The 18,657-nt window shown below is 49.2% G+C and overlaps 1 pseudogene; it reads left to right on the top strand.

The window, feature by feature from the left end:
• The first annotated feature begins 834 nt into the window (after positions 1-834).
• Positions 835-18,657, top strand: part of LOC140859152 (aspartate--tRNA ligase 1, cytoplasmic-like) — a 201,548-nt pseudogene continuing 183,725 nt past the window's right edge.

Raw genomic sequence — 18,657 nt, forward strand, 5'->3', positions numbered from 1 at the left:
GATGTTAGGCGCTCCAATTGTAAGTTCGGAATGATCCAGTTAACCAATTTGGCAGCTTAATTCTCAGTTAACCAGAAACAGAAAATCAGAACTAGATCTTAGCTCAAGGCTTTTTATCGGGAGATGAGGAAAATCATGGGGACCTTGCTGAGGTCTCTACTCATTCTTAATATTTGTTGACAGTTTGCTTGAGGCCAGGTTTTGTGATTGGTTGAGTTTCCTGAATGCTGAGTTTTAAAATAATTTTTATAGTTCCACTGCCACTGCCATTATCCTTCGCCCTCTGGCCCTCCATTTTATTCTTTGATGGGGTCTAGTACATGTGATATACAAAAAAATAACTCTAAATCCAAGCCTTTATCCCTGTTTGGCCCCTTAGATGAAACAATAAGCTGTCGATCTCTTATTCAAGTGAAGAAAAAATGAAACCAGTTACTTCTTTCTTTATTTGGCTCTTGTAGGTAATATTCGAAATTGTTGTTAATTTTGAGGCTTCATGCTTATCAGTTTTATGCATTGATGGAAAAGCATCCCATTGTTTAGTAGGAAAGTGGGAATATGTTGGTACCTGCCAGTTGCTGAACGCAATGAACTTGATCTTTTATCTCTATCCTCTTTCACCCCTTCTCCCTCTCCTTTTTTCCTCCTCAAAAATAAAAAATAAAAAAAAAGAAAAGTCTTTTCTATTAGCTTCCTACAAGTGGTGTTACACTACCTTGATAAATTGTATATGTATTTCTCCACAGATATTAGTGGTCTTTTGCTATGGAAACTCCAGTTTGGTTTATCTTTTCTGAGTAACAGCAATCTCAGCTGCTGACGGTCTTTTTGTAGTGGAAGTTCAAGTAACGAAGCTTTTCTGTGTCAATAGAGCTGTGCCGAATTTGCCTATCAACATTGAGGATGCAGCACGAAGTGAGATGGAATTCAAAAAAGCTGAACAGGTAAGTTTTTATAACTAAAAAAATTTAAGCAACAGATCTGGTGGCATTTTTTGCTTGCATGTTGAAGTAACACACGATGACAAATTGATTTGATGGAAGCTGTGTTTTCCACATAACAGTTATGAGTTCTACAATTTGGGAAAACAGATTTATATTCTAGTCACTCATCTTTTCATTGTAAACTTTGCTTAACGATCAAGTTTCTAATGCAACAATTGGAGTGACACAGACTGGAGAGCAGCTTGTTCGTGTTGGCCAGGACACACGCTTGAATTATAGAGTTCTCGACATACGCACACCTGCAAAACCAAGCAACTTTCCGTATTCAATGTCATGTTGAAGATGTAAGTGCACAATCTTTTTAACTGACATCAAACTTTGCATGTATCTGCAGTCTTATGAAAACAAACGTCCTTGTAAATAGAGATACTTAGATTTTGTGAGTCCTATTTAAAGGCACAATTGGTTGTTAGGTTATGCAGAAATATATTTGGTGCCTAAACTGAGTTCTTCTTTTTCTTGTGTGTGCGTGCGCGCGCGCGCATGTGTGTGTGTGTGTGAGAGAGAGAGAGAGGAGGCAGATCCCAACTTACTTTCTTCAAGATAGCGAAAAAGGATTCAACCACAATGCATGCTTTCTCATCATCTGGTCGATCAAACTGACAAACAACAGGAACTGCCTTGAATTTCCTTTCTAGATGAGCATCTCTTCCTTGCATTGTTGGAATTTTTTGTTCTATTTATCATATTTTTTCAAAATATAAAGAAATAATGTCGTTATAATCATAAAAATGGAGTTTGGATTGGGAATTAACCGTGCACTGGTGCAGATATTTAGACGATCTCTGCTGTCCGAGGGATTTGTCGGGATCCATACTCCCAAGCTGGTATCTGGATCAAGCGAAGGTGGTGCAGCTGTATTTAAACTGACTACAAGGGTCAACCTGCTTGCTTGGCACAATCACCTCAGGTTCATAAGCAAATGGCAATATGTGGTGGTTTTGGACGTGTATTCGAAGTTGGTTCTGTATTCAGAGCAGAAGACTCCTATACACATAGGCATTTGTGTGAATTTGTAGGCCTTGATGTTGAAATGGAGATCAAGGAACATTATTTTGAGGTAGAATAAATTGATGTGCATCTCTGAGTTCAGTTCATTTATCAGCTTAACCATCAAAGCTTGTGATTGTTTATGCAGGTTTGTGATATCGTGGACTGTTTGTTTGTTGCAATGTTTGACTATTTGCATGAAAACTCCAGAAAGAATTGGATGCAATCAACAGACAATATCCCTTTGAGCCTTTAAAGGTGAAGGAATTATTTTTATATCCTTTAAAAAGAAAAATTGCTAAATAATTGAATCTTAACCACTGGATATCTCTATCCCTGTCGATGAATGTCACACAAAACTCTTTTATTTCCTGACTTGTGCCTGCCTATCTCTGTTTTTGATTGTGCTTAGTCTGTATGCATTGCAGTACTTGCGGAAGACCTTGCGACTCACTTTTCTGGAGGGTGTTAAAATGCTTAAGGTGCTTGCCCTCTGCCTGGCCTTAGATTTCATTATTGATATCATTTTGTGTGCAATTTTGAGTTTCTCCTCTGCCAATTGTCATTTTTGTGTTTTTCATTTACTCTTGTCATATACCTCCCTAGAATCTTACATACTAGAAAAGGAATTATGGGGCTGATGTTTTATTCTTGGATACAAGAATTGGATATGAGATTGAAGTAGGACATAAGTTTTGTTGAGTAATTATCCTTGGGTATTGGCAGCAGTTGTTGGCTGAATATAGAAGATGGTTGCTAAATATACGAGGATTACTAATTTACAGTGAATTACCCATTATCTTGAATCAAATGGATTGAATACAAATTTCCAGTCTAAGTTCATGGGCATGCAACTACCGAACTTAATTGTGACAATATGCAAGATTTTTTTTTCCTTTTTTTTTTTGAGTAATGATATTATTTTGAAACTTGATGCATATAACTTTTTGTAACAGTTTTAACTTCACATATTATCATATCCTGGAACATTAAATTTATTAGCTCAGCAAAGAGACGCAAAAACAAGAAGTGGATGATTTAGGGGATGGATTTATTGAATTTTCTTATGATCGAAATTGCATCGAGTGAGTTGAATAAGGCTGACTGGCTGTATAGCTATGAATTTGTAAGAAGTTATGCTGCAAAAACAATGGACCTGTAAAGCTATTTTTAAGTTCTTAGTCAACTAGCAGTATATCCAAATAAAATTGTGGTTGGAGTGATGTGGCTTTTCTTTCAATGACAAGATCAGTTTGACTGATTTTAACAGGAAGCTGGAATAGAAGTCAATCCTTTTGGGGACTTAAGTACGGAGGCAGAGAAAAAATTGGGTCAGCTTGTTCGTGAGAAGTGAGTTTATAATATTGCTATTAACTTTTTCATTCTCCTTTCTTACAAGAGCTGTTGACTAAGCTCATGATCTTCTTACATGCCAACACAGATATGACACTGATTTTTATATTCTTTATCGGTATCCTTTGGCCGTGAGACCATTCTACACCATGCCCTGTTATGATGATCCAGCATATAGTAATTCATTTGATGTCTTCATTCGAGGTGAGAAGTAAATTCTTTTTGTTGATTACTGAAAATTATTGATGGTAGTTTATAGTCTCAGTGATTTTTTATGGTGACAAGCTAATGAAAATTGTATACTCTGATAACATTTTAAGTTCTAGTGGTACCATATACATATGATGAATTTCTTCAAATTACAAAGTCTTCTTTTATGTGACATGCATGCCTTTTTTCCTGCCTAAAATGAGGTCAACCAGGCATGTGATTACAAGTATTGTTGTAATTCAATTTTTGGACATTATATAGAAAATCATGCAACTCTTCCATGCTCTGATTCGATAACGTGAGTCAAAAGTGTTAATTAAATTGCACATGGATTTTATGTTGTCTGTAGTGTTCTTTGCCATTAAATATGTAGTCTGACACACGGTTGTTGGATGGTATGAAGAGCATGTATTCGACTAGTCATAGGGTACAGCGCGACCTGTGCAAAGCTAATTATAAGTGTATGATATATTGCAGGCTTACATGGGTTCTTTATTTAGTCAGATTGTACATATGTATGACCAGATCTACTTGTGTTTAATATTGTAATCTAATGATTTTAGTGTCTTAATTTGTTCCTTCCAAACTGCTATAATTTTTTTTGGGCTTCTTCGTACATATTTTTAAGACCTACATATGAGAAGCAAGAAAGACATGTCTTAGTATATTTTTCATGAAAAAAATTGGTTTAGGTTGGTCAAGAATCACGTTTGAACGATCAGAGCATGCCTACCATCCACTAGAAAGCAATTAAGAGTAGCCTACTCATAGAAAGCTAAAATGAAGGTTCTACTGTATCTTCACCGGCTTTTTTATCAGTCCTTATTGGTGTATATCCAATGCAGGTGTATTGCCGTACATATGCAACGTTAGCCAAGCGTGTTCTAGCCATTTGCCTGCACATCAGCAGCATGTTATTTCTTATTTTTGCTGTGATGATGTTGAAATGCCATACCTTGTCAGTGCCAATTCTATATTTCAAAATTCTCCTTAGGAATCTTGACATAATTTTCATTTTTTCCTTTTATGTTTTTTTGACCTTAGTCTAGTCTATTCATCGTCAACTATGGAGCAGGCAAATTTATAATGCATTTAAATTGGTATCTAAGAACAGTTTTAATGATAATTCCTATGTTTATCCTTTAATCGTAATTCTTTTGGCAAAGGATGGTCACATTCAGGAGTTAGAGCTGAGAATGAGTCAATCTTCTCCTCAGACAAGGCTTCTCTAATCTATATATAGTTTCTGATTCTGAGGTTTTATCAGGTGCTTAGTTCCGATAAATTTTGTAAGTTAGTAGCTTTTTGCATCCCTTAAACTTTGCTGATTAGTGGCTTGTATATGTTGGAGAACAACATATTCAAATGTAGCAAATGCCCTTGGCAGGACTGAACGCCATTAATTGGTTAATATTTTAAGTCAAGTCAAAAATACCATGTTTACATGGCTTCCTAAAGCTCTCTGTTTTCAGATTAGGCCATGTACAATCAGAACAAATAATATCTGAATAAATAATAACACATAAATGTTGTACATCCATTAGTATCATACTTTTTCTGGAATATACAAGATTACCATGCTCTTCGTTTCCTACCATCATATCTGGACTATATATGATGATTATAGAATCTGAGAATTTGCTAAAAGAAAATGACATTACCACTTATATTTGAAAAAATATAATTTTATTCAAGAGATGCTGTGCCAAGTATTAGATGCCCATCCATGTCTGAGTCCTGTTACTTTAGTTGTCATGATTTTGAGTCACATAGGATAGTTTAGAACTTGGGTATGTGTAGAAAGTTGATTCCAATAACATTGTAAAATATGCTGGAAATATACAATGTTTCTACTGTGCTCTAATCGGTTTTGACATTTCTTCCAGGCGAGGAGATATTTCAGGGGCTCAAAGAATACACTTACCTGAGTTATTGACTAAACGTGCAGAGGCATGTGGAATTGATGTCAAGACTATATCAACGTATATTGACTCTTTCCGGTATGAAGTCACATTTTTTATTTATTTTTCTTCCACATTTTTTGTGCATTTTCTTTTCTTTCGTGTTTTCCAGTAAAAGTGACAGTTTTTTTTGTGAATATGCATGCATCAATATGAAAAGCTGAAACCCTGTGTTGTCTGTGGTGCTCGTGTCAGAGGAATGGTTTGGTAGCTGAAGCTTCATAATTGTTAACCCATGTAAACTTGTACTAAAATTGGTTAGAAATGGGTAAAATGTTGTCAGATTAAAATTTTAATGATTGGCTTCCAGATTAGGTGTTATAATTTCTCACCTTCACCATAGAAAACCTAAAAACAGGCTGGCTCTCTCATGCTTTATCTTTCTCGTCTCATGCATCGTTTGGTTGCCATATTGATAGCTGCATCCCAACGGACTAATAGGGTCTGTTTGTTCCAGTTGCATGCGTGTAGATCTTTCTTAGTTGTCAGCAGAAGACCTGTATTAATACCCAGGATGCCAATTCTCCCAATTTGCAACTTGAAGGTCATAGCCAATGTGCATCTTGTAATCTATTCTTCTGTGGGTTTTTCATCTGTGGTCCACCTGGTCATGTATGACTGTAGCACTTTTGATAATTTATTTAAACTAGCTTATTCATTGTAAAAATCAGGAAAAACAGGGGAGAAAAAAAAAAGAAGAAAGAAAGCAATTTTACGGGAATGAAGTGTTAGTGCCTTAAAGTTGCTTATTTCTGAAGTTGTCAGATGTTGATTAGCACAGCTCCTCCTTGGTCCTTGCACTGTATCGAGAGGAATGGTGTCGTAAATGATCATTTTTATGCCATGCTTGATTTTAAAATGGATGCTTGGTTCATATGTGAATCATGAATTTTGCTTTATGGTGATCTGCTTCACTTTATTGCAGGTATGGTGCAACCTCCGCATGGTGGGTTTGGTGTGGGCCTGGAGCGAGTTGTTATGCTTTTCTGTGCGCTCAACAACATACGCAAAACATCACTGTTCCCTCGTGATCCACAGCGGCTGGTTTCCGTGACCAGTATTGTTCTTCAATAATTCCACTTTAATAAAGTATTATTGGCTATGTTGACGCAAAATCACACAAGCTTTTTTTGACATATCCAACAAATGGAATGCATTCTGTTGACATCTATGTTAATTGAATTAAAAGCATAACATTTTGGCCTTTTGATTGGTTAAAGTTACCTGGCCTTTATTTCCTTGTGCACCTGTTGGAGGGGATTTTTTTTCCTTTGTTATGCTTCCGATGGGGCTTTCTATGACAACACTAAAATCCATGGTGTTTTTTCCTGCTGTTCAACTATGTTGAATCTCATCCTGTGCAGCAGACAATTTAGAGACATCTTCTTTGCTGGAAGAATTGTCATCATTTTTTGAAGTAATAATTCAGGAAACCATATATCAAGGTGGAAGGAAACCATAAATTGGGAGCCGAAGGTGACAAAAATGCTTCTCTCATCTATTTGGGTTCTGCTTCACAGATTCGTGTGTCCTACATTTTCTTTCAGCATTTGCTTCGCAGGTTTGTATTTTGCACATATTCTGTTGGTGCCTGCAACTTGGATTTTTATGCTGCATTCTGTTGTTATCCATGTTGGTTTTCTGCTTGAGGTGGAGTAATGAGTCCATTGTTTTTCTGGTTCTCTTCGAGCAAAGGAAAGGAAATCATCGTTTTTCATTTTGTACCTTGCGTTCTCAATTTCTCGTGCTGGTTCGTTGCTTGCACTTTAGGATAGATGCATGGTTAACCAAACCAGGTTGACCATAATCGTCCATGAAGGGGGCTGTGACATGTTATGCTACTGCTACCCTTCTAGCGTACAAGTGATTAGATGTTGAATAAAGCTTCAGTAAGTACTAAATTTGGAGACACACAGCAGGGGACCTGAAAGCATACACTCTGTGTCTCATCAGGCTGTGAGAGTCGTGAAAGCATACAGGTATCAAACCAGACGAGACATGAAATGGAAGACTGGATGCTGTCAAACCAGGGAGAAGAGAAAAAAAGAATTAGCATTTGAAAATGTCACGATTTTTGATTCAAACGTGTACTCATATGATACATGGGGAACTTTGCTTTTTGAGTTATAGCGAAGAAGACCTACAAATATTATCATAACACATACAAAGTCCCATGCAACCACTGGAGCCTGCTTGCTACCTCCCTCCCATTGACCTACCGTTTTTGCAGGCTACGGCCTACAGCCACAGGGAGGCCAAACCGTGAGTACCATCATGGTTCACCCTCAATGACCAACTCGTGCTTGTTTGGTTATGCCAGGGATAGGGTAAACATAGGACGATATAACCTTGATCTACCAAGAGTTTAGAAAGACGGAAGAAGTCGCTATCTTACGTCCTCGCTGTTTAAACTGGTGGAACAACGATGCTTTTGGCTTTGGAGGAATGTAACAACAGAAGCATTTTGCAAAATGCCAACTACAAGATGCAAACACTTTGGACTCCTCTTTCACCTAGCATAGATAAGGAAAACCAGCTCGAAGAGAGGACTAATGCTCTAGAAATGATCGAGATACAATGTGGTGTTACCGGCAAAATTTTGGAGAAAATGTGAATGGCAAAAATTCTGGAGAAAATGTGAAAGGCAAAAAAAAAAAAAAAAAAAATCTTATACTCTGCGTTTTAATTCTTCCATACCCAGTAAACAAATTACAAATCTATTTTGAATAATGAAGAGAAGTGGGATAATGTGACTCCACATGCAGAGGATATATTCTGAAATGGAACGTTAGATGAGTTGTTTGAGCCTAGCAAAATGCGGCTGCCGCAAAAGAATTGTGCTAAAGTTTGACGGAAAATATATCAAAGGATGCAACGAGTAAGTTCCTTATTAGGAAATTTAATACTTTGGCTGTTGATAAATCTGTTATAGAACACCTGCATGAGATGATATGTATTTTTAATAGTTATAAACTACACAACATGTATATGAATGAAACCAAAATTATATCCTTTACTATTGATAAACTTGCTCGATCATGGAAAGATTTTAAAAGCTTGAAACATGAGATGATATTCCTTTTAAGGATTCGATTAACCTTTTCATATTAAGGAGCAATACTGTTGGGGATACCCACCGACCGACCGACCGTCTGTCGGAGGGCCCGACCGTCTGGCAGCCCACGACCGTCTGTCGGAGGCCCGACCTGGCAGCCCGGCCGACTAACCGACGACCCGACGGACGACTCTGCCTGGCCGATCATAAGTCGGGCGACAGGGCCGACGGACGCCATCAGCGGCTAACTGCGGCCATCCCACGGTCCATTCCCGACCGACTAACCCAGAGGTCCGTTAGCCGACCCACATGAAGCTCGCCGACCCGACGGAGGAGTCCGACGCAACTCTGCTGGCCACCGACCCTGGGTCGGCCGACTCCACCAACCGCCGTACGGCCGCCAGACGTTGTCAGCTCTGACACGGACATGCGGCACGGTCACCTAGGGGCGTTGTCCCGCCGAGAACCGGGTCAACCCTGGTGATTAGACGGCTACACGGCGACGTGACAGCCTACAGTGAGTTGACAGTTCCTCACTTGTCCGCGCCATTAATGATGGCGCCATACCGTGCTCCACTAATAATATACCGGGGAAGGCAACAGTGCAAGGGATCGATCCGCCCGTCTCTCCCACATACGCAGGGCTCGCCCCTCTCTCTCTCTCTCTCTCCCTCTTCCGAGCTCTCTGTCTGCATTTCACTGTTGCCCAGTCACCTCTCTGACTTGACCGTCGGAGGGTCCCCACCGGAGCCGCCTCCGGTCAGTGCGACTTCCTTTTGCAGGTGCACGCTTCCCGGCGATCGGCGACGAGGCGATTGGCCGCAACAGATTGGCGCGCCAGGTAGGGGACAGCATGACAAAGACAAGAGCTCAACGATCGAGAATCACTGGGTCGGCAAGCGTTCTCCCGCCGGGAAGAAGCCTCCCCGCCCCCATCGGCGGCGGAGCCTAGCTCTCCGCACCCCGCAGTAACCACGGAGGCCCAGATTGCGGCCATCGTGCGGCAGATACCGTGCTGACCGACGCAGTCAAAAGCCTCCAGCAACAACCGGCGGCCCGACCTATGCCTTCCAGGAGCAGCCGCGACGGTCGCGCCGACCCCCGCCGCCTCCAGGCGAGCACTCCCAACAGCGCTCCCACGGGGAGGAGGAGGGTCGACCTCGGCGCGACGACCGACGGTCCCAGCGGCCCTCTCCTTCCCCGTTGGAACGGGCGAGAAAGGAAAAGCGGCCGCGCACACCGTCGGCCTCTCCTTCAGAGTCTTCCGGAGGCTCCACTCCTGGGGTCTCCCAGCATCGACGAGCGGACGACTACGAGCGACGGTTCGAGGAGATCGACCGCCGACTCGCCCAATTGCAGATGGACGGCCAGAAGTCTTCGAATGACGTCGACTTCCAGACCGCCCAACCTCTCTCCCGACTGGTCCTCGACGAGCCGATTCCCAGTCGGTTCAAGATGCCGCACGTGGAGCCCTACGACGGCTCCACCGACCCAGTCGACCACCTCGAGAGCTATAAAGCTCTCATGACAATTCAAGGGGCAACCGACGCTCTTTTTTGCATCGGTTTTCCCGCCACACTTCGCAAGGCTGCCAGGGCTTGGTACTCCGGTCTTCGATCGGGCAGTATCCATTCCTTCGCGCAGCTCGAGCACTCGTTCGTGGCCATTTCAGCACCAGCCGAAAGCCGCCGCGAACGTCGGATAGCCTTTTCTCCCTCAAGCAGGGGGAAAACGAGACGCTCCGACACTTCGTGGCGCGATTCAACGCTGCCACGCTCGAGGTCCGGGACCTCAACGAAGACATGGCGGTTTCAGCCATGAAGAGGGGCCTGAGGTCGTCCCGATTTACCTATTCTCTGGACAAGACCCTCCCCCGAACATACGCCGAGCTATTGGAGCGCGCATACAAGTATATGCGCGCGGACGAAGGAGCGTCCGACCGACGCTTGGTCGAGCCCAGGGGTCCGAAGGAGAAACGAAGAAAAGGTCGGGAGCCCGCCGAACCAAGCCGGCCCCCGGCCGGTAGTCGGCTTTCTCCACCCCGACAGATCCAAAAATCACCCCGCCGACAGACTCCAAGGTCGGTGCGTCCCAGGTATGACTCCTACACTCCTCTCTCCGCTCCCCGTGCGCAGATCTTGATGGAGATCGAGGGGAAGGAATACCTGCGACGGCCTCCGCCTCTGAAGGCAAAGGGCCTCGACCATCGGAAGTACTGCCGGTTCCATCGGAGCCACGGCCACGACACCGAGCGATGCATCCAGTTGAAGGACGAGATCGAAAATCTCATCCCCGAGGGTATCTCGGCAAGTTTCGAAAGGGTCCGCCGACCCGACCGACTGCCGATCGATGCCCCAGCCGACTGAAGAGGCACCGACTAACCAGCCGACGGCCGGAGTCATCAACATGATTTCCAAGCGGCTGGGATCGGGGACGTCTACAGGGGGGGAGCCGACCAAAAAGCCACGACCGAACGACGTAATCACCTTCGCGGAAGACGATGTTCGGGGCATCCAGACTCCCCACGACGATGCTGTTGTTGTGTCGGCGACAATAGCCAATTACGATGTAAAACGAATTTTGTTGATAATGGAAGTTCGACAAATGTTTTGTTTTACTCGACCTTCTCCCGAATGCGACTACCGACGGATCGACTTAGTGGGGTCTCCACGCCCTTGATCGGTTTTGCCGGAGACACCGTCACGACAGAAGGAGAAATCACCCTGCCCGTGACGGTCGGTACCGAACCACGGCAAAGCACGGTCTCCCTCATCTTCGCGGTCGTCCAAGTCCCTTCGGCCTACAATGCCATACTCGGGCGACCCGGACTGAACGCTCTCAGGGCGATCGTCTCGACGTACCATCTCCTTGTTCGATTCCCGACCAGAAACGGAGTCGGGGAGATGCGCGGAGATCAACAGCTCGCCCGACGATGCTTTCAAATCTCCGCCCAAAGCAACGAGACAAAGGATCCCCTGACAATCGACAAACTGGATCAACGGGAGGAGGAAGAGCGGGGTTCGCCGGCCGAGCAGCTCGAGGCGATCCCGATAGGAGAAAATCCCGACAGAAAAGTTTGGGTCGGGTCTCAATTGCCCGACGCCGAACGCCACCGACTGCGGAGCTTCTGACGGCCAACGCCGACATATTCGCATGGTCGGCAGCTGATATGTCGGGCATCCCTCCGGAAACAATGACTCACCGACTCAACATCGATCCGACGATGAAACCGGTGAGGCAGAAGAAAAGGTCCTTCGCCCCAGAAAGGCAGAAGGCCATCGACGAGGAAGTGGACAAGCTGCTCGAAGCGGGCTTCATTCGCGAATCCACGTATCCCGATTGGCTCGCCAATGTCGTCATGGTCAAGAAAGCCAACGGGAAGTGGAGGATCTGTATCGACTACACCGACCTCAACCGAGCATGCCCGAAGGATAGCTTTCCACTCCCAAAAATCGACCAGCTGGTGGATGCGACGTCCGGATTTCGACTGCTCAGCTTCATGGACGCCTTCGCCGGGTACAATCAGATCCGGATGGCGCCTGAAGACGAGGAGCACACCGCGTTCGTGACCCCCAAGGGCCTCTACTGCTACAGGGTGATGCCCTTCGGATTGAAGAACGCCGGTGCCACCTACCAGCGACTCGTCAATAAGGTCTTCAAAGACCAGATCGGCCGCAACATGGAAGTGTATGTGGACGACATGCTGGTGAAGAGCACGCAGATCCCGGACCATGTTCAGGATCTCGAGGAGACCTTCCGCACCCTTCGACGACACCGAATGAAGCTCAATCCGACCAAATGCGCCTTCGGGGTGACCTCGGGGAAGTTCCTCGGATTCCTCGTTTCTCGGAGAGGGATCGAGGCCAACCCTGAGAAGATAGAGGCGATCCTCGCCATGCGTCATCCAAACACCAAGAAGGAGGTCCAACAACTGAACGGGAGAATCGTCGCTCTTAGCCGATTCATTTCCCGATCAGCTGAAAGGTGCCTCCCGTTCTTCAAAACCTTGCGCCAGACGAATGGTTTTTCTTGGTCGGATGAGTGCGAACAGGCCTTTGAAGACCTGAAGAGGTACTTGGCTTCCCCGCCGCTGCTCGTAAAGCCGCAGATCGGGGAGACCTTGTATCTCTACTTGGCTACATCTTCTGAGGCGATCAGTTCGGTGCTCGTTCGGGAAAACGAATGCCGAACCCATCAGCCCATCTACTACATCAGCAAAGTGCTCCACGGCGCCGAAGCCAGATACTCGGAGACGGAAAAGATGGTCTTCGCCCTGACCGTCTCCGCGCAACGGCTCCGCCCATACTTCCAGGCCCACGCCATCGTGGTACTCACCAACCAGCCCCTGAGGGCCGTACTGCGCCGACCCGACACATCCGGACGACTCGCTAAGTGGGCAATGAAGCTCAGCGAGTTCGACATTCAGTACCGACCGAGGCCTGCCTTGAAGGCTCAGGTCTTGGCCGACTTCATCGCCGAATGCCCGACGACCGACAAAAGGTCGGGAGCGGAAGGCCCGGGACGAGATTCGGTCTCTGAGCGGGACCCGATCTCCACCTGGGTACTTCACATCGACGGAGCCTCCAACGCTCAGGGAAGCGGGGCCGGGCTCCTGCTCACGAACTCGGACGGGGTAGTCACCGAATACGCCCTCCGGTTCGACTTCAAGGCCTCCAACAATCAAGCCGAATACGAGGCACTCCTCGCGGGCTTGAGGATGGCGAAGGAATTGGGCGTCGACAGCCTCCGGGCATTCTCCGACTCTCAGCTAATCGTGGGGCAGGTCAAGGGCGACTTCGAGGCGCGAGATCCGACCATGATCCAGTATCTTCAGAAGGTAAAGGATCTCGTGGCCCGCCTCGAGTATTTCGAGATCTCCCACATCCCCAGGACGGAGAACGCTCGTGCCGATGCTCTCTCCAGATTGGCAACGTCGGCCTATGATTCTTTGGGTCGGACGTTTGTCGAAAACCTCCAACAGCCGAGCATTGATCGGGTCGAAGAAGTGCAGCAGCTAGCGTCCGAACCAAGTTGGATGGACCCGATCGTCCGGTACTTGTCCGACGGGACCAGTCCCAAAGATCCCGCGGAGGCCAAGCGACTCCGATGGTCGGCGTCACAATATGTGATCATGGATGGCCGACTCTACAAGAGGTCGTTCTCCCTCCCTCTGCTCAGGTGTTTGGGACCGACCGACGCCGACTACGCTCTCCGAGAGGTTCACGAAGGAATTTGTGGGAATCACTTGGGGGGCAATCCTTAGCCTTCAAGGTCTTGCGACGGGGCTACTACTGGCCGACCATGCGAAAGGATGCGGCAGAGTTGGTCCGAAGGTGCGAGCCATGCCAGAAGTATGCCAATATTCAGCGCCAACCGGCCAGCCAAATCGCTCCCCTTGTCGCTCCGTGGCCCTTCGCTCAGTGGGGAGTCGATATTCTCGGCCCCTTCCCACCGGCGTCGGGCCAAAGGAAGTTCATCGCTGTCGCCATCGACTACTTCACGAAGTGGGTCGAGGCTGAGCCCTTGGCGCAGATCACCGAGCGGAAGATGGAGGACTTCGTCCAAAAGTCCATCATCTTCAGGTTCGGATTGCCGCACACCATCATCACCGACAACGGGCGGCAATTCGACAACCAAGACTTCAAGGACTTCTGCGCCAGGTTCCACATCCGTCATCGACTAACTTCAGTCGGGCACCCACAGTCCAATGGCGAGGTCGAGGTGACGAACCGAACCTTGCTCCATGGACTCAAGACCCGACTGAACGAAGCCAAAGGTCTCTGGGTCGACGAGCTGGGCTCCGTCCTATGGGCTTACCGAACGACCCCCCGTATCCCGACCGGGGAGTCGCCGTTCAGTTTGGCCTACGGGACAGAAGCTATGATCCCGCTCGAGATTGGCCTGCCATCTTCAAGGGTCGAGCAGTACCGCGAGCCGGACAACTCCGAAAGCCGGAGGGCCGACCTAGACCTCCTCCCCGAACTGCGAGATGAGGCTCAAATCCGAATGGCCTCATACCGACAGAGGGTCGCCCGGTACTACAACGCCAAGGTCAGACCAAAGCTCTTTAAACCTGGTGACCTAGTCTTGAGGAAGCGGAGGTGTCGAAGCCCTTGGACCAAGGGAAGATGGCTCCCAACTGGGAAGGACCCTACAAGGTTGCTGACACCTTCGGGCCGAGAGCCTATCGGCTGGAAACCCTTGAGGGAAAAACCATTCCCCGGACTTGGAACGCCGACAACTTGAAGCTGTATTACCAGTGAATTCTGTAATTCAATCATCGGAATACAAGTTCAGTTTGAAAAATCAGAGTTCTAACTCTTCGACTACTGATCGGCGCTCAGCCCCGACGCATCGACGCGGACCTGGAACCGACGACACATCGGCCCCTTACTCGGACCGATGCATCTACGATGACGGGAGTTTGTACTCCTTCTACGGTCGAATTTTCGGGCAGAATCCATCGGCCGACTGATCGATCGGGCCCCGACCGAAGAAAGGCTAAAAGCCCACGCGGCTGTTGCCGCGACATTCCGACCGGGCTATGACCGGCCGAGGGATATTCGGCTTACCACCGTCTATCACATGACACGACCTGCGGCCGGCTGAACGACACTCGGTTCGCCACCGTCTGTCGAAGGACATGAGAACCCGACGCAAGTGCTTGGGGATCCGACTTACTATCGCTCCCCCGACACTGCGCCGGTCGATGTTTGAGTGAACGCATCTACGGAAGTCCGACTACCGAACCTTACCAGGTTCGATCGGATCCCGACTTAACAGATGCGCCCGAATAGCGACTACAATTATTGAAAACCGACCTAAAGTCGGGACACAAGCTACTTCGGAGCTGTGCAAGCCGGTTAAGTCCTACCGACTTACCCGAGTTGGCGACTTCTCTAAGTTGGCGACTAGGGTTCGACATTACAGCGATAAGAAACATTACAAACAAGAAGCAAAAGAGAATACAATTTCATTCATTGATTAAAAGAAATTACAAAGTCGGGCCGAAGCCGATTACATGTGTTTTCAAAAAGAAACAAAAGGAAGACAGTCGGCTGGACCGATCATTCGTCCTGGATAATCTCTTCGACCGACGGAGGATCGGGAAGAATCGGCGTCTCGACCATGAGCGGCGCTGGGTCGGCGGCGGAAGGATGTCCTTCAGTCGGCAAGGGACCTCCGGTCGGCTCCTGCTCCGGGACGGCTTCCTCCGTTGGGATGATGTCTCCCGACTGATGGTCGGCCTCCTCTTCGGTTCCGTCCTCTTCGGCGAGTAGCGGCGCGACTCGGCTGACGTCCACCTCCGGGTACAAGGCATGGACGGCATCCCGACCATCTTCGAACCCGACCCGGTAGGAGGCGAAGCCCGATTCGAGCATCTCCTCCTTGAACCGGTCGGAAGCCCGGAAGTCCTCAACCGCACGATCGGCCGACTCCCTCGCCGACCGTGCCTCGTCCTCAACGTGGGCCAGCTCCTCCTTCGCCAACTCCGCCTCGGCCCTGGCAATTTCGGCGTCGATTTGGGCGATGGACAAGTCCTCTTCGGTTTCCGCGAGCTTCCCCAGGCTGACCCGAAGTTGCTCGCGTTCCCCTTGGAGTTCGGAGGTGGCACTGTCCCGTTCGCGTCGAAGACGACGCACGACCCGGCCTTTGTGCTTGGCCTCCTTCTTGGCCGACTTCAGTTCGGCCATAAGCCGGGAGACCTCGTCCGTCAACTTGGCCTCCCGGTCGACCGACTCCTGTAGCTGGTCGACTAGCATCGTTCTTTCGGCCTCGGCCGCCGCCGACCTTTCCTTGAAGGCTGCCCGAACGTCGCCGAACCTTCGGTATCCGGCCTCCAACTCGGACATGGTGAAGATCAGCTGCCGACGGAAAAAAGCTTTGTCAGAATTATGTGGCAAGCAAAAATTTTTAAGGGAAAAAGGGGACGCGAAGCTTACCTCCACCATCGACGGGTAGAACCGCGACAGCATCTCGGTCACCTGCCGAGATCGCAACGACTGAACGTCGGTAGGGAGGAGGATCCCCTGGCACAACCTCCTCGCAAGGTTGTGATCGGCCAAGGCCGATGCGCCCTCGGGGTAGTATGCGCTTTGGGGCATTGATCTCTCCTCCTCCGAGGGCTCCATCGGGGCTTTCCCCCGATCAGCTGCCCCGACCGACGGGGCTGGCAGCGATGGGACGCTGGAGTTCGACCCGGCGCCCCCCGTTGCGCCAGCGGACGCCTCCGGACGATGTTCGGCTTCCCGAACGACATCCGGCTCCACCCGCGGCGGCGAAACCGCCGACACTCCTTCGGCCACTTCCTCGGTCGGCCTCTCCTCGACTCGGACGGTCGGAGCCGCGAGGGCTATAGTCGGCTCCGACCTCTCGGTCGCCGACGCTTCCACGGTTGGCGGGACTGGGGCTGGTCTCTTGGAAGGGCGCGAAGGGCCTGCCCCCGACGCTGGCCTCTTCCTCGCGCGGCAAACTGACGAATTTCGGCGTCGGTCGGCCTCATCCTCGGCGGTGTCCCTGCAAAACCGACCACTGTTAAAGGCCGGACCGGAACTACCCTAAAGCCGAACAAAAAGAAAAGCTGAGGAATCGGGCGATACCTATTCGGGGGACCAGACTCAGGCCGGCATCATAGAGAGCTTGCTCGGTAACAAGCTCCCTCTGCTTCGGGACCAACATGTCTTTGAGTCGGTGGAAGTCCTCCCGGTCGTCCACGTCGACCCGACTGTTGTCGTTGGCCTCAGTTCGGGGTACACCCCAGCGAGAAGGAAAGCCCCAAGAGGAGGAAGAGGAAACAAAGAAAAACTGGTTCTTCCATCCATGAATGGACGATGGAAGATCGGTTATGAAGGCAAGACCCTTCCGGGGGTTGAAGAGCCACCACCCTCGGGCCTTAGGGTGGGGTCGGAGCACGAAGAAGGCCCGGAAGAGGGAAACGCGGGGGTTGGTCGGCAAGAGCTGACACAACAGCGCGAAAGAAATGATTAGCCGGACAGAGTTCGGCGCCAGTTGCGCCGGACAGAGTCCGTAGTAATCAAGCAGATTCCGGACGAACTCCGGAATCGGAAGTCGAAGACCCGCACGAAGGTCCTCAACGTACAGCCCCAGGTCGCCGGGCGGAGGGTTGTTGACCCGACCGCCGGCCCCTGGAGCATAGAGCCGAAACTGCTCCGGGATGCGATAGTGCTCCCGAAGCTGATCGACGTTCGGCCCCGAAAGCGAGGAGGCCTCATCTTCCGGAGCCGATCGGGTGTCGTCGGTCGGGTTCCCCGACCGAGCTCCCTGAGTCGGTTTCCTGGTCATTGTGCAGGAACCGAAAGAAAGGAAAGGAGGGAAGAAAGCAAGAAGGGGAAGGAGGACCACGAACCCGATGGACCCTCCGGAAGTAGAGAAGAACTCTGCCCGCGACGATCGAAAAATCGCCCGGACAGAGTTTCCCCAGCAAATGGCAAATGTGGGTCAGGGTCCGGGAGGTCCTATATATATAGGGCCGACCGACGGCCGAGATGCTCTCGCGCCGACCAAGGTCCCCCAGATGCGCGACGCGTGGCGCCCGCCGGTTGGCTAAGGATTCGGCGCGCTTCGCCCCGGGACGCCCGCACCGCCTGCATTAAATGCCGGAGCGGGCGCCGGCCAACCACCTTGACACGCGGCGCGCGGGGGTTGGCTCCGCCGTCGGCCGCCCGCGCCGGTCCGCGTTCCCGATGGGACGCCTCATCCACGATCGGCGCCGAATATCCGATCGACTGATGCGGTATCGTCCGGCACCCGATCTTCTGGCACCGACGTGACGGCTGACAACGACAAGACGTGGCGTCTGACACCTGACGCCGGCGCGACTTCCGGCATCGACTAGACGTTCGGATCACTGGGATTCGTGAGATGTCTGACAACGGATCAGCCGGCGGTACGGTCGGATCTGCACATGCGACAAATCCACTCCCAGTCGTCCGGCCTTGCTACCCGAATGAAGGCATCGACCAGCTCTCCACCCGACTTGGGAGTGGAGGGGGGCAACTGTTGGGGGATACCCACCGACCGACCGACCGTCTGTCGGAGGGCCCGACCGTCTGGCAGCCCGACC

This window comes from Elaeis guineensis, chromosome 7, assembly GCF_000442705.2.
Source record: "Elaeis guineensis isolate ETL-2024a chromosome 7, EG11, whole genome shotgun sequence".
In the NCBI taxonomy this organism is placed as follows: domain Eukaryota; kingdom Viridiplantae; phylum Streptophyta; class Magnoliopsida; order Arecales; family Arecaceae; genus Elaeis; species Elaeis guineensis.